The sequence below is a fragment of the Urocitellus parryii genome, chromosome 7 (genome assembly GCF_045843805.1).
Source record: "Urocitellus parryii isolate mUroPar1 chromosome 7, mUroPar1.hap1, whole genome shotgun sequence".
Taxonomy (NCBI): Eukaryota; Metazoa; Chordata; class Mammalia; order Rodentia; family Sciuridae; genus Urocitellus; species Urocitellus parryii.
This window is the reverse complement of record NC_135537.1, coordinates 75967739-75984545: the sequence shown is the minus strand read 5'-3', so window position 1 is coordinate 75984545 and position 16807 is coordinate 75967739.

The following is a 16807-nucleotide window of genomic DNA, read 5'->3' as shown; positions in this document are numbered from 1 at the left end:
AACTATGTTGTTTTACCTTAAATAAGGACAAAAAATTTTCAGAAAAAGAGAAGTATGGGGAGTAGCAAGAAAAAATAGAAAAGGAGAACAGGCTAGAACAGGCTTGCTGTAGTTGAAGACACTCTCCTGGGGAGGCATCTTACAAGGTGCAAAGGGAGAGCAAAACAAAGGTCAAGAAGCCTGGGGAATACAACAGTCCCCTCTGGGTTGCAATTAGCTTTATCTGCTGAGAGTCTTGCATGATCTGATAACCTACTGTTTTCACAGGTCAACTGCAAAGCAGGCTGGAGGTGGGTATAAATTGCTCTCATTTAAAATATAAGGGGAAAAGTCACAGAGTATGTGCTTAGAGGGGAATTTCAGGCTGATAATGAGTTTTAAATTTGCTTTTCCTAGGATCATCAAACTTGCTGATGAGTAATTAGTGTATCTGCCTTTCCTATTATGGCACATTGTTCACTTTAACTAAATGAATACTTACTGAGCACATTTTATGTGTAATGTGGTATGGCAGGTGAGAGAGAGAAGTGAGAGATGGTCTCTGTGCTCAAGGATGTAGGCATCTATTGAAGGATAGACACAATGACCCCACCTTACAAAGCAGAAGTGGGATGTTTCATATCAGAGCCCAAAACTAATTCATATGAAAGATTTTCAGAAAGCTTCCAATAAGGGCCTTGATGGATGGATGGAAGATGGGGAAGGCTGACTTCAGGCAGAGGGCTAAAGAAAGACAAGGAGGTACAGAAGTACAGGACTTAGCCATGGAATTGCAGCCTGTGGGTCCAGCCTGTGGCCATCAAGGTGTGTGGGTTGAAACCAACTAGAAAGGTAGAGTGTATCTTGTGGTCTTTGAATGCCAGGCAGAACAGAAATGGGAATCCTGGTAGGGGTTTTAGAGCAAGGGTGTGTCGAAACTGAATTATGTGATTTAGGGACTAATTTTGAAGTTAGTGTAAAAGACAGAGTAGAGAAGAAAGAGCCTAGGAGCTAAAGACCTGTGAGGCCTATATTGTTAGTAATCTGGGTGAGAAGTTATGTGGGAAAGAATCAGGACACTAACAATGCAAGCAAGTATGATCACTGGAAAGACATGTCAAGGACTGATAGAAAGAGCTACTTTGTATACAACCGGAGATATGAAAAAATGTGCTCTATATGTGTAATAAGAATTGTAATGCATTCTGCTGTCATAAAAAATGAATTAAAAAAAAAAAGAAAGAAAGAGCTTTGGGCACAGGCACTTGGAAAACCTAGATTCTGCTACTTCCAAGCTGTACGATGAATTCAAGTCTCTTACGTTGCCGAGATCAGTTTCCTCACCTATAAAAATCAGCTTATAGGAGAAGTTTTGTGGGAAATATTTCCAAATTCTAAGTTTCTATAGACAGAAAATATTCTTATGTTTTTATAATTTTGGAACTGTCTCATGAAGTGCATTATTGAACAGTTTCTTATCGAGAGCCAAGCATTGCTTTAGGTTCTGGTGATCCAGTGGTGAATAAAACAAATAAAATAGTCTGTCCTCATGGAGCATATGTTAGAGTGGGTGGATAAAGGCTACAGGATGCATGAATAAAATATGCAGAGTGTTGATAATGATGAGTGGTAAGAAGAAAAAACACGTAAGGAGAAAATGGGGATATAAAATGATGAGAGAGAATACTGAAATTTTAGATAAAGTGGCCAGGGCTCACGGTTTACAGAATGGAAGGAAGTGAAGGTAACATGCAGATGTGTGGCAAAGAGAATTCTAGGAAGAGAAATTGGGAAGTGCAGGGGTCCCGAGGCAAGGTCTGCTTGAAGTCTTTGAGGAATAATAAAAAGATTAGATGGCTGATGTATAAAGACACAAAGTCAGGTCACCTAGAGCTTGTGGGTATGGTCAGTACTTTGCCCTTTGCAAAGAGAGAGGGAAACTGTTGGAGGGAGCCGAGGAATGACTTAGGTTTCAGCTGGACAGTAAGAGATGTGGGATAAAGAGAAAAAGACCAATTTGGAAGCTTTTTCAAAGTGATCCAAGGCATAAATTCTGCACAAAGGTGGTAGCAAGGTGAGTAGAGTATGAGAGGAATCCAAATCCCTGATATGTTCTAAAGGTGAGGGTCATGGCATGGGCCATAGGCCCCGGATAGATCATAAGAGAAAGGAAAGTTAAGAATAACTCCAGGACTAATGTAGTCCTGGAATTCGTTCAATGACTTAGAAAAAACAAAACAAAACTCAGAGTAGACTGAGTTGGATGGGAATATTAGTAGTTCTATTTTGACTGTGTCATCATTGAGCTGTAGCTAGCTTTGAATAAACTGCCTTTGCTTTTCTCACTTGGGTGATCTTGGTGTATCTCCACCTCCTTTATCTTATCTGAACATCACAGAGAAATGATCCCCATTAAAGGAGGTTTTTGCAGGCAAAATATGGATATAGCGGAGATTAGTTGTCATATAAGATTTCCTCTAGGAAATACTTTAATATCCTTGGACTCTCTCTTCCTTTCCTCTCCCTACAAACTTCCCCAAACCCCAGTTGTTTAAAATGGCTTAAACTCATTGTTGATGTATTTCTGTGCATCAAAGAACAATTACAATGTTAATGTGGTTCTTTTCTACTATGGAACAGCTAAGTACAAACAATTAATTATGTGGTCAAATAGTTGCCCTAATTTAGTTATTTGTACAGAAATAACCAGAACAATAATACCCTATTTACTATGTGAAAAAAAGGGGGGGGTTGAGGTTAGCTTGGTATAAATAATTTGTTAAAAAATATTGTTTTTCATGAAAGAGGATATATTTATATTTTAAAAAACTATAATAATGTTGACAGCATTTCTATTATGAAAGCTTGTAAATATTACAGTCAAAGTCTTGAATAGAATAGCTAAAAGATTTACATATTAAACCCTAACCATTCATATATTTCTCCCCAAATAAGTACCCAGACTTTCATTATCATTATTTCAAGACTGCAAAGAGACTGTGATTTTCTTGCCATTTGAAAAAGCTCATAGTTTGAAATCAGAATAGGACAAAAATATTGCATATTTGGTTTCAGGAGACTTGGGTTGTAGCCTTCATTCCATTAGAGACAAATTCCCATTGAGCTAATCTCATAACTTCTCTCACCTTCAGTTCCCTTATTCCTCAAGCAGAGAAGATCATATCTGCCTTACATAACTCACAAGACTGAGTTGAAGATCCAGTGAGATAATATATATGAAATCATTTTGCAAGCTAAGTGCTAAGAGCAATGGAATGTATTACCACTATCAAAAGATGAAATAAAACAATAAGTTTAGTTGAAAGATCTAATTGGATTTTATTTTAGATTCTAGAATTGGACAGTATCTCTTTCTATAAGGCAGAATGAGTGCTTCAATGAGATGCGCAGAGGAGGTTGGCTCTCTGCTGTGCAGGAAAGGGTGATTTGCCTTCTGAGCACTGTTTATTTCTTATAGAAAGAAAAGTGAATTGTCATTTCAGTTTCTTTCCATATAGGGCTAAAGGAGAGGAAACTGTCTTATGCCATCTCAGGCAAACTGGGTCCCTTTTGTTGAGTTGCTGTGAATCTCCTGCTTTTTTTTTTAACTGGCCCATTTTGGGGTTCAGTTAGATTACATGGAAATTATTATGAACAACACTGTCTTAGTCTATTTGTACTGCTAAATCAAATTATCACAGACTAGGAAATTTATAAGGAACGGAAATTTATTTCTCACAGTCTAGAGGCTGGGAAGTCTGAGATCAAGATGCTAGTATTGGTATTGGTGAGTCTGCTCTCTGTTTCTAAGATGGCACCCATTGCTGTCTCCTCGTGTCTTCATGGAAAAGCAGAAGGGCAAGAGTCCAAATGCTATGCATCTTTTTTATAAAGGCCTTAATCTCATTTATTAGGTTGTATCCTCTTAATTACCTCCTAAAGGACTCCCTCATCTCTTTGTACTGTCACATTGGTGATAAAATTACAGCACATGCATTTTGGAAAGTACATAAACCTTCATATCACAGAGGACTCCATGTGTGGATGGACCCTAGTGCAAGAGGCTAGCCCAAGATAATGGCTTCCCATAAACTTTGTTTACACCAGTATTAGTTCCCATTCACATGTAGCACCTCGAAGCACCATAGACTAACTTGAACTTGTCCTCATACAATGTAAGAAGTGCCAGAGGATCTTTGTTCTTCTTGCGAAGAGCCTCATATCTCCCTTTGTTTGTGTTGCTCATCAGAAACAGCTGAATATCAACATGCAGAGATTTCCCATGGTGCTGGGAACATGTGTGGAACTGAACTCCTGAGATCAGAAAACATCTGGTGAGCTAAGTAAGACAACAAGAGACTGTCATAAGCTACCTACATCATAATATTAAAAAAAGAAAACTGGAGAGCTGCTGCATTTATTAGCCACTGTGTGTACCAATGCCTCATCTCCAGGGTCTCCTGACACTTCACCTACATCTACAGGGTGTACAGGGTGGGTACAAGCTCAGGGGAAAACAGCCTCTCTCTCAGCCAAAGGAACTCCCATAATGGAAGGAACCTCAGGATTTCTTTATGTGTAAAAACAATTGACACTCATCAAAACAGAGTGTGTTCGCCCTCTAATTAGGGCTTGCTTTGCTAAAATCACTGCAAAGAGAGAGATGTGTCTTCTCCCTAATTAGTGACCATCATTAAAAATGGGTTTTCAATTGGAGCCTTCAGAATTGTTCGGAGATCTAACTGCTCTGCGGTTTGTACCTTCCTGGAAGTTCCCCTTTCGTCAGGGTATCCTGGCAACTTCTCACAGAGCTGTGTGGCCGTCACTTCAAACATATAGCAAGTCAGGGGAAAGAAATTCTTCAGCTTCTTATAGGATCTCCAAGAGATAGTTTTTAATTGGATCCTATGCTCTCCCAAATTATTTAGCTATACCTATGGGTTAATTGTTCACTATGAAATGATTTGAAGTCTTGAACTCATGTCACTTTGGACACTTAAATAGTCATTTTACTTTATGAATATTCAATTACTCCTGATCTCGGGCAAATGTGAATGCATAATCTAGCATACAATGTAGTCTTTAAACTAGCTTTTCAAATCTTAAGTGTTTAAAATGCACAATCACATACATTTTAACAGGGTTTTAACTCAGCATTGTGCTGCTCTAAATATATTTTCTGCAGAGAGACCCTGCACATGATCACTCAATTGTTCTCACAAATGACAGATTTACTTCCAAAGGCAATAGACAAAATGTTAAACTGGAATCATAACATGTTTTGTTGTTGTTGTTGTTGTTGTTCTGAAGTGGTATTTTACTGCTTTTCTTAATTCAGAGTCATCTCTAGATGTTTTTAGCAACTTCTTGATTTCTACTGGAAAGATTCAAACAGGGCTATTGTTCTAATTTAATCAAATATTTTCTTTTCTTTGTTTTCCTTAAAATCTCCTATCCACCTCAAACTCCCTCATGGAACCCTGAACCTCTTATGGTCTGGTGTTGCCTGATTGATGAATCCCTACTTACTTAAATAAACTCTTCAATATTTAATGAACTTCTGTTTACCTTTAAATACTTTCATTAAAACACATAAATGCAAAGTACACACTCACAACATTTTATGGGCTGGGTGAAATAAATACTATATCATTTTCAGTTTTCAATTTTTGTAGCTGATATGCTGAGAAGTTGGTTGTCAGTCATTTTGGATTGCTGGAATTACAATTGTCCTAGTAACCCAACCAAAATAGACTTCAGTAAAAGCATTGAGTAAAGTTTTGGGGAGTTAATTTTTTCTTATTTAAATAGTTATCAATATTTAATTTTAAAATTATCTTAATATCTTTCCTCCTTCATTTTGTAGGTAAAGACCACATCAACAGTTTTTAATGCCAAAGCTTCTCTAAGCCTTTATAAATTCCTTAGTCATCCTGCAGCAGAAGAGGGTGAGAGACTGAGGATACAAATGGGCAATGACCAGCTCATACATAAAAAAATCAAGCTTTGAGAAAGCAGGAGGCATCACAGTACGTGATCTGAGCTGTAGTAACAAAACCAATATGGTGTTGGCACCAAAATAGACATGAAGACCAATGGAACAGAATAGAGGACACAGAGACAAATCCATATACCTACAAAAGCCATCTAATATGTGACAAAGGTAACAGAAATACATCTTGGAGAAAAGAGAGTCTTTTAAATAAATGGTCGTGGCAAAACAGAATAGTTATAAGTAGAAAAATGAAATTAGACCTGTAATCCTGCCCCAAACTCAAATAGAAATAGGTCAAAGATGTAGAAATTAGACCAGAAACTTTACAACTGCTAGAAGAAAATCACAGATAAACTCCATCATATAGGTGCTGGCACTAACTTTCTTAATAAGAGCTCCAAAGCACAAGAAATAAAATCAAGAATCAATAAGTGTGTACTTCTCCAATAGAGAGTTAATATCCAGAATATACAAAATACTAAAAAAGCATAATACCCAAACTTCAAATAACCTAACCAATAAATGGGCAAAGGAACTAAATAGAAACTTCTCGAAAGAAGAATCACAGGTGACCAACAAAATACATGAAAAAATGTTCACCATCTTTAGCAATTAGGGAAATTCAAATCAAAACTACAGTAAGATTCCATCTTACTCCAGTCAGAATGGCAATGATCAAGAACGCAAACAATAATAAATGCTGGCAAGATTGTGGGGAAAAAAGTACACTGTACATTGTTGGTGGGCCTGCAGAACAGTATGATCACTCTGGAAAGCAGTATGGAGATTCCTCAAAACCTAGGGATGGAACCACTATATGACCCATCTATCCCACTCCTTGGTGTTTTCCCCAAAAGATCTAAAATCAGCATCCTACAGTGATACAGCCACCTCAATTTTTATAGCAGCACAATTCACAATAGCTAAATAATGGAATCAATTCGGATACCCATCAATAGGTGAAGGTATTAAGAAGTTGTGGTATATATACACAAAAGGAGTTTTACTTAGTCATAAAAAAATGAAATTATGCTGGTAAATGGATGGAAATGGAGAATATCATGCTGAGTGAAATAAGCCAAACTTGGAAACTCAAAGGTTAAATGTTTTTTTTCTCATATGCGGAAGCTAAAGTAAAATAAAGGAAAAGGGAATGGGAAGGATAGGATAACACAAAGAATCAACCAAAAGTAAATTAATAAACCACAGAAAGGAGGTCTAATAGAATAGAGGAAGGAGAATGGGAGAAGGGAAGGAGGGCAGGAGAGAAAGGGGGAAAGGAAAAGGGTGGATCATGAACTGAACTCAATTTCCATGCATGTATGAGCTTGTCAGGGTAAACCCAACTACTATGTATAAATACAAAGCTCTCATTAAAAAAAAAAAAATAGTGAAGTTTTGACCTGAAGTCTGTAGCAACCTTTCCGGGACATGAGCTCCTTATTCACAATAAACAACCTAGGCTGCCAGCCTGCTAAGTCATGCAGAGGATCAAAATATGCCACCCCAAAATTGCTACTTTGACATAAGGATTATTTTGAGCTGAAGGCAAATGAGAAACAGCAGACACAAACAGAACTCTCTATCCTGGCCCATCTGCCTAAAGGCAGATCATAAATTCCCTGTGCGAAGATGTCTTCTTTGCTGGAAGAAAAGAACAGCTTTTAATCACCAGAGATAACTCATCACTAGAGACAGTGTGGATTTTAGTCTGCATGAACAAACCTTACTAAAATTACCCTTAGGTTCCATATATTTACCTTTTCACAATTTACTGTCTCAAAGCCCAAACTCCTTTTCTTATATCTAATGACTTTGCAGTTTATCACCTTTGGTGAAAAGAGTGTATACGCTTTTGGGACTAATTACCAAGCTAAACAATAACTTCTGTAAGAATTGAATTAAAATGGGTAGGACTTGATTAATAACTCACAGATTCCCCAATTTTTAACTCCTTTTGCAATTTAGGATTAAATAGAGAACATCAAGTACCTAACCATTACATAGGTTTCCCTATTTTTAATTAGCTATCTCTGGCTCTCCAATTCCAACAGCTTCCAATCAGGATCCCCTGAAACCTTTATTTTTATTCCCCCCCCCCCACTGCAAACCTTTCCTACTCCTCTGCCTGACTTTGAATTTCTGCCAAAATGCAGATGATGGTGACTGGCTTCATTGTGACTACAGTCAGAATGTAGTTTTTGCTTTTCTAATTTGGTTGGTCTCCCTTTAATTATGCAAGGGTTTTGAGGACATCACAATGGCTGGTTTATTTGACTTTTAAAATGTAGCCTCCTAATTTCACAGAGTAGTTATAAATCCATTCACCTACAAATGAGAAGCTAATGGACTAATATGCATTTTAATAGGACAACTGGATAAATGCAGCTTGATAAACAGTCCGATACCATGGAATACTTAATTTAAAAAAATATGTTATGAAATAATGTCTTAAGAAGTTAAATATTTCTCCAGCTTTATTGAGGTATAATTGACAAAAATTCTACAGATGTGTAGAATGATGTTTGTAAAAATATGATGTTTGTAAAATCACTTTTTAATTGGTTCATTTTAATTGTGCAGAGTAGCAGGATACATTGTAACATACATGCAAGTAACATAATTTGCTCTATTTTATTCCCCAGTACCCTTTCCCTTTCCTTCACCACCTCCCTGGTCCTCTTTCTTTATTCTACTGGTCTCCTTTCAAATTTCACAACATGTTTTGATATATGCACACACTGTGAAATGATTATCATAATCAAACTAATTAGATATCCACCACCTCACACAGTTAATTATGCTTGTGTGGTGAGAACATTTACAATATATTTTCTTAGCAGTTTTCAACAACATGATACATTAACTGCAGCAACCAGTCTGTATAATAAATCTTCAGAATTTATTCATCCTGTCTAACTGAAACTTTAGAATGCCTAATTTTGTAGTGAACTCCCAAATATTGAAATAAAACATCGAACTATATCAAAGTCACTGAGGTCAGGCTAAATTCAGAACTTAATTAATTGTCTTTGCTTAAACTATTGTTTTAAGGAGATGCTTAACAGACAAAGAGGGCTGTGTAGGTTGGTTAACAGAATAGATATATGCTGACCTCTAAGGAAGGCTAGTGAGCTGTGAGCTTGGATGGAACATAACTTGTTATGAAATGGAAAATGTTATTTCTTCTCAAGAGAAAATGAAATGTAGTTGTCTATAAACACCATCAGGAATTTCAGAGAAGATATTGAATATTGGATCAAAATTTTCTACACTTTCATTCTTTTCTTTTCTTTTTTTTTCTTTTTTTTTTTTTTTGTGTGTGTACCAGGGATTGAACCCAGGGGCACTTAACCACTAAACCAAATCCTCAACCCTTTTAATTTTTATTTTGAGGCAAGGTCTCCCTAAGATGCTTAGGGCCTCACTAAGTTGCTGAGGCTGGCTTTGACCTCATGATCCTCCTGCCCCAAACTTGCAAGTTGCTGGGACTACAGGTGTGAGCCATTGTACTAGGCCCATTCATTTATTCTTTCTTCACTCATTAATGCATGAATCAATTCACTCATTTGACAAGTGTCCATGGGGCAGCTAATATATATCAGAAACTGTAAACTTTTGTGGGTTATGAGAGAAGTAAGTTAGAGGAAATTTAACTTCAAAGTTTCTATGCCAGCAAGGAAAACATCCTGCATGTTGATAACAGTATAGATAACTCTGGTGCAAAGTGCTTAAAAGCCCCATTACTGACTAGGCCAAGGTACCCAGAACCCTTGGTAGCTAGAAGACTCTTTGGATATCTTTTTTTTTTTTTTTTAACCCACATTCTGCTTTATTTGATGCATAGATCTAGATGCATAGATCTAAACACATTGTGGTTTCTCAGACAAGAATTGTTGAAAGCTGATTTAGCTGAGAGTTTTCTATAACTTTTCCCAATTATTAATAGTTTAGGTGCAGCAGTCTCTTTTACTCAAACAGCCAGCTGAGCCATCCTGCTTCTATAGTTTTCATCTCATTGTCATAATTGTCTACTTTCAAACGTAAATTTGTTCAAAGTGTTCTTTAAGGCACTTCCTTTATAATGAGTTGAGGAGTTAAAAAGAGTAGAAACCTTGTTCTCAGTTGGAATTAAGAAAATAAAGTATGCTGTGTTTCTATATATTCAAGCATAGCTGCTTTCTTTTATCCTAAAAAAAATCATAGAATTTTGAAAGTGGAAAAAAAATCCCAAAGAGTATCTAACACAATCTCCTCATGTATTTGAAAATACCAAAAAAATTACATGTTAAAGTCTGCACACTAGGCTCCAAGCCAGACCTCGGGATTCCTGTTGCAGTTTTTGTTTTTGTTTTCCCTTGCTGTTTTTGGTGGTACTGGGGATTGAACTTAGGGCCTTGCACGTGTCAGGCAAGTATTACCGCTGAGCTATACCCTCGCTCCCCAGTTTTCTCACAGCAAGGAAATGCTAGCCTTTTGTTGTCGTATTAAGTAGTTCATAATGTTGTCCTCCATTTGCATTTTTCCTAATTATATGTCAGAATTCTGATTTGCAACAGAATTACCAAGTTACCATCACCATTTGTATTTAATGTCAGTGGTTATTTGTTTATAGAATGCTCTTCTGTCTTGCTTTTGTAGCTATTGAATCTTTGTTTAAACCACTCAGTCATCTTTATTTTCCTAATTGTGCTTCATCAGTTCTTAATTTTGTACTTTTCTTAACAAATTAAATTACATCTCATTAAGCTCTACAGAGGTTGGATTTCATACCATCTTATTAATGCACAACACTTGCATCCTGGGTAAAGCATCTACTCTGGCAGTACTATTTGAAATGATAGGCAACTCAGAAGATTTTATTATTTGATACACTGAAAATGTGATCAAATCTCTTTTGCTCTTTCCCTCTCTACCTACCTGTCATCCATCCATTTATCTTAGTAGTTCTCAAACATAAACTAATTCTCCCAGTCCCCCAGGGGGATACTTTGCAATGTCTGAAAACATTTTTGATTGTCTTAACTGGAAGGTAGGTAAATCCTGGCATTTAGCGAATAGACATCAAAGATGCTGCTAACCATCCCATAATGCACTGGACAGCTTCCCAAAACAAAGGAATATCTGCTCCCAAATAGCAATAACAAAGATGCTTAACAGGTGAAGAATATCTGGCTTGAAATATAAATAATGGCAATATTGAGAAATATCTATTTATGTATCTCTGTTCTATCATCTATCAATATCTAGTTTGTCTCTGTAAATTTGTATTTATATAAAATAATAAGACTCTCGTCGATTACATGAGGCTTCAAAGATAGTGCCAGGGAGCATATTTCAAGGTATCCTGGGACATTTGTCTCAAGAGCTGATTAGAAATGTACACTGGTGAAAAGTGTATCTGGTTCTTCCTAATAGCTACACACAAACTGATTTATATTCATTTTCATAAATGGTGAAGTGTTCTCCCAGAAATTACCTTCTAACTCAGTTTGCTTCCTTTTCCAATGATCCATCATTTTTTCCCCCCAATGGTCAGTACCAAACGTTTTAAATAAAATGAAGAAGACAGTGTTTTGTCAGCAAATAATTCAAATTCATATGTGTAAGGAGAATGAGATCAATAGAAAATGACCCCTAACACAGCACCAGAATCTTAGTTGCAGTGGAGATCCAGTGACAAATGCTAAAACCAGTGGGCAAAGGTTTGTAGAGAAAAAGGATATTTGAGTAGAAACAAATTATCTTCCCTCAAATATTTATTAACTACAAAGGAAAAGATAGTGCCTGGTGCATGTGTTTGGTTTCTTTTAGCTGCATAACAAAATCCCATAGTCTTCATGGCTGGACATCACATTTATTTAATTGTCACAGTTTCTGTGGGTCACCAGTCCAGGAAAGGTCATCGGCTCAGAGCCTCACGATGGAAATCCAGGTGTCAGCAGGTCGTGTTCTCATTTGTAACTCGGGGTTCTCTTCCAAGCACAGTCAGATCATCAGCAGGATCAGTCCCTTGTGCTGTGGAACCCAGGCTCCCACATTATGCTGGCTGTCAACTCGAGCTTTCTCAGCTGTAAATTGCCACCTTCAGTGCCCTGCCCTGGGAGCTTCCTAAGCAACAGGAATCTTGCTCTTTCAAGGTCACAGGGAGTCTTTCCCATTTACATTTGTTCCCTTATTCCCTCCACCCACTTTGTTCCCTCTTTGTGTTAGTTGAGGCCCACCTGGTATAATCTTTCTTTTGATTAACTCCAAATCAACTGAGCAGGGACCTTAATTAGACCTAAAAAAAATCCCTTTGGTGGTACAACATAACACAATCACAGGAACTTTCTGTACTTTTTTTTTTTTTTTTTTTGGCAACTTTTGTTAAGTCTAATACTATTTCACAATAAGAAAATTAATGATCTCCCATGGCCGTTGGTTAAGTCCAGAAAGCCAAGCTTTCTCATGGTGGTGTTATAAGTGCTTGACAAAGAGTGGAATTTTAAAATTTATTCTTTACAGAAAAATGTTGGAAAACCTGGTGAGGTAGACAAAGCCAGGTATAGAAAGGATCTGATAACAGACACTGGAAGTTAGAAAGCAATCCACACCAAGGAGGGAGTGAAGGAGATCACCACGTGTTAAGTACCTAAAATGTGCCAAGTACTGTTCTTGGTTCTTCTGTGACCATTAACCTAGGGAAGCAATTATGATACCTATTTTACTGATTAAAATAAGATCAAGCCTCAGAATTGCTCCAAGGACAGGAGTGGACCTCAAAATTTGAACAGAACGAATTCTAGATGACTTCAAAGGCGCTTTTCCTTGATGTGATGCCAGATCATCAGCAAAGGGTCCCAAAGGCATCTTGACAGCTGGAGAAAAGTAAAAAAGATATTGGAGCAATACAGGGAGGAAATAAGAATCATAGAGCATCCTGTATTTCAGAGTGTAGAACTGAACTTAAACTCACTTTATCAAGGGCAAGAGGGGTGGTCTGAGAATGTAGCCAGCTCAGGCATTGATCAGGAAGTCATCATATTAAAAATATCATATTAACAGTTGGGTCAAGGTAGAGACAATTTCTTACCCTCATTCAATTATTTTTTCCCCCTCATTCAATTCTGAACATAGGCAAGATGGTTTGTACCAGGAGATCTGTTCATTAGTAGCAGGACGCAATGGTGAGAGGAGGAGTTGGGTAGGTTGCCAGATTTCCTGTTCAAAGGACCAGCCAAGGGCAGGAGAACTAGAGGTGGTGTGTGGGAAGCAGTGAAGAGAGATTCAGGAAGCAGCTTATCCCTGGACTGAGCTATCATTGAGGATATGCAGGAAACACAAGGCATGATTAATGGATTGCTTCTGTCTTCAGGGCTCAGAGACTGCTGTATCTAGATCTATACATCTGTCATTGTTTATTCAGAATTGAGCATATGGGTGGCAAGCACAGCTGGCCCTCTATTTCCACAGGTTCTGTATCTGTAGATTTATTTAACCAACCTCAACTAGAAAATATTTGAAAAAAATATTGTATCTATATTGAACATGCACAGATTTCTTTTTCTTGTCCTTATTCCCTGAACAATTCAGTATAACATCCATTTACACATCATTCACACTATTTTAGGCATTTTAAGTAATTTAAAGATGATTTAAAGAGGAGAGGGGGGATTTGCATATGTTATGTGGACATACCATACCATTTTATATAAAAGGACATGAGCCTCTGTAGATTTGGGTATCCATGGGAAGGTACTGGAAGCAATTCTCCTGCCCCTCACCTGAATAGTGAGTGACAACTGTATTAGCAAATAAATTCTAAGCAACAGAAGAAACTGAATTTGAGGAAAAGTCACTGCAATGTTCACTAAGAAAGAGTTGTGTCAAACTGATCTTATCTACTTCTTTGACACAAATATTGAATTTGAGACACTGACAGAGTATAATCCATAAGGCCTTGAGTAGGTTTCCTTTGGTACTCTTGTTTATAATTCATGCATTCATTTTGACATTTTTTAGTGCTATGGATGAATGTTAGTATGATTATATGGATGGATTAAATATTGTTAATTGATTGGTCCTGATCAAATGTCCAGAAGTATGTCAATAGCTTCTATTCTTGGTTCTGTCCTATTCAATCTTTTTCCGATTGTCATCCAGAATCCAGAGACAGACCATAGTTGGGGTGGCATTCCTTCCCAGAGAGCCAGAATTTAATTCAGCACTCAATGGAGGCCCTTTATTAGCTGTTTGCACAGGAGGAGACCTGACAAAATGAGATTTGAGGATTCATCCAGGGGAAGAAACAGTCAGAAGAGAACAGATTAGTGTACATTCTTCTTCCTGGTAATGAAACTCCTGTGTGGATTTTTTTAATAAGCTCTGATTTTCTTAACCTCATTTCAAAAATTTATTTTAGAAACATTGCATTTATAAAAATTACAGTAATATTCTTTCATAACATACTGAGATCATTTACCTATAAAATGTGCTTTTTGACCGGAGAATATTGGCATCATGGAAAAGTTAACTACAACAAAAAATTGTTAGCAAACTTTTCTTTTCATGCAGAAAGCAAACATAATCTCTTTCTCCTCCTCTTTTTTCTTCTGTTTTCTCCCCCTCCATTTTTTTGTAGCTTGTTATAACTTCAGAAAAGCAAATTGTATTTTATCTCTTTTATTTCTTTTTAACACCTTTAATTATAGCAGTTTTCCACACTTGTTTGTGGGGGATACATTTCAATAATCCTCAGTTGCTGTCTGGTACCCCAGATTATACTGAAACCTATATATAAGCTCTGATTCAACAATAGTCAATCTGATAATTGAGATGACTATTAAGTGACTAAAGGGAGGGTAATGTATAAAGTGGGGATACTCTGGACAAAAAGGATGATTCACATTCTGAGGGATAGAATGGAGCAGCAAAAGATTTTATCACACTACTTATAATGGTACACAATTTAAAACTTATGATATATTTATTTCAGAAATTTTCCATTTAATAGTTTTGAAACATGGTTATCCTTGGGTAATTGAAATTTGTTTATAATGAAACCATGGATAAGGGAGGACTACTTACTTTTCAACACTTTGTCTTTAATTCTTAAGGATACAGGGGAAATTTATCTGAATGTACTACCAGGATCAGGAGTTTAACTTTTCATTTAACTCTTAATAATTTTTTTATCTTGATGCTGTACCTTTAACATATTTTTTTTCTAAGTAACAGTTTTATTCACATATCATAATTCAGCTCTTAAAGTATACAATTCAATAAGTTTTAGCACTTGCACAGAAATATGTACCTAGCATCACAATCAATTTTAGAACATTTTTGTCACCCTCTAAGAAAACCTCATACTTTTTAGCCATTGCTCCAAGTTTCTTTATCTCCACCAACCCTAGGTAACAACTAATCTACGCCTGTCTCAATAGTTTTTCCTATTCTGAACACTGGATATAAATGTAACCCCATATGCTATTTGGTCTTTTGTGACTGGATTTTTTTCACTTAGTGCAATATTCTTAAGATTTTTCTGAGTTTAGCAAATATCATTATTTCATTTCTTTTTATTACTCAGTAATAGTTTAATATGTGGATGTATCAAATTTTATTCACTTATTTATTTGTTCATAAACATTTGGGTTGTTTCCACTTTAGGGCTATTATGCACAATGCTGCAAACATAAAACTTGGGTTCAAGATTTGTGTGGACATAAATTTTCATCTTTTTTGGGTATACCCATAGGAGTTGAATTATGAGCTATATAGTCCATATGGCAAATTTATGTTTAATTTCTTTTTAAAATTTTTTTATTTGTTTTTTTAGCTATACATGCCATTTGAGTCTATTATGACATATTTATACAAACATGAAGTCATTTTGACATATTTATATAAACATGAATTATATCTTATTTTAATTAGGATCCCAGCCTTGTGGATGTACTGATGTTGAGATTTACTGTGGTGTATTCGTATATGTGCAGAGCAGAGTATGTGAAATTCATTACACTGTTTTTCTTATTTCCATCCCTCTCTTCCCTTTATTCCCCTTTGTCTAATCCACTGAACTTCTATTCTTCTCCCCCCCTACCTTGTTGTGTGTTGACACTTACATACCAGAGAGAACATTCAATCTTTGGTTTTTTGAAAGGAACAACCTACTAGATTGTTTTTCTAAGTGGCTTCACCATTTTAGTTTCCAACCTAGTCTCAATTTCTCCACACCCTCACCAACACTTACTTTTTTGATTACAGACATTTTAATGGGTGTGAAGTGGTATCTCAGTGTGATTTTGGTTTTCATTTTTCTAATAGCTAATGAGGTTGAGAATCTTTTCATATGCTTATTGGCAAGTTGCATATTTTCACTGAAGAACTATCTATTCAAATTCTTTTTTTTTTTTTTGGTCTTTTTGTTATTATGGAGCTCTCAATATAGTCCAGATACAGGGCCTTTATCAGATGTACAATGTGCAGAATTTTCTCTTTTTTGTGGTTTGTCATTACCTCTTTCCTCCCTCTCTCACGGTCTCTCTCCACTTTCTTTTTGGTGCTGGGGATTAAACTCAATTTTTGATGATTTCTACAAAACTTTTCAATTTTGATAGTTTTCAATTCATCTATGTTTTGTCATTAGCTTGTGCTTTCGAGGTTATATCCAAAAAATCATTACCTAAGTCTAAGGCCACTAGAATTTAAGTCTGTGCTTTGATGCTCTTACATTTTACTTTTTATATTTAGGATTTTGATGCATTTTGAGTTAATTTTTGGTGTGAGGTAGGGATCCAACTTAATTCCCTGGCATGTATATACCAATTAATCTCCGTACCATTTGTT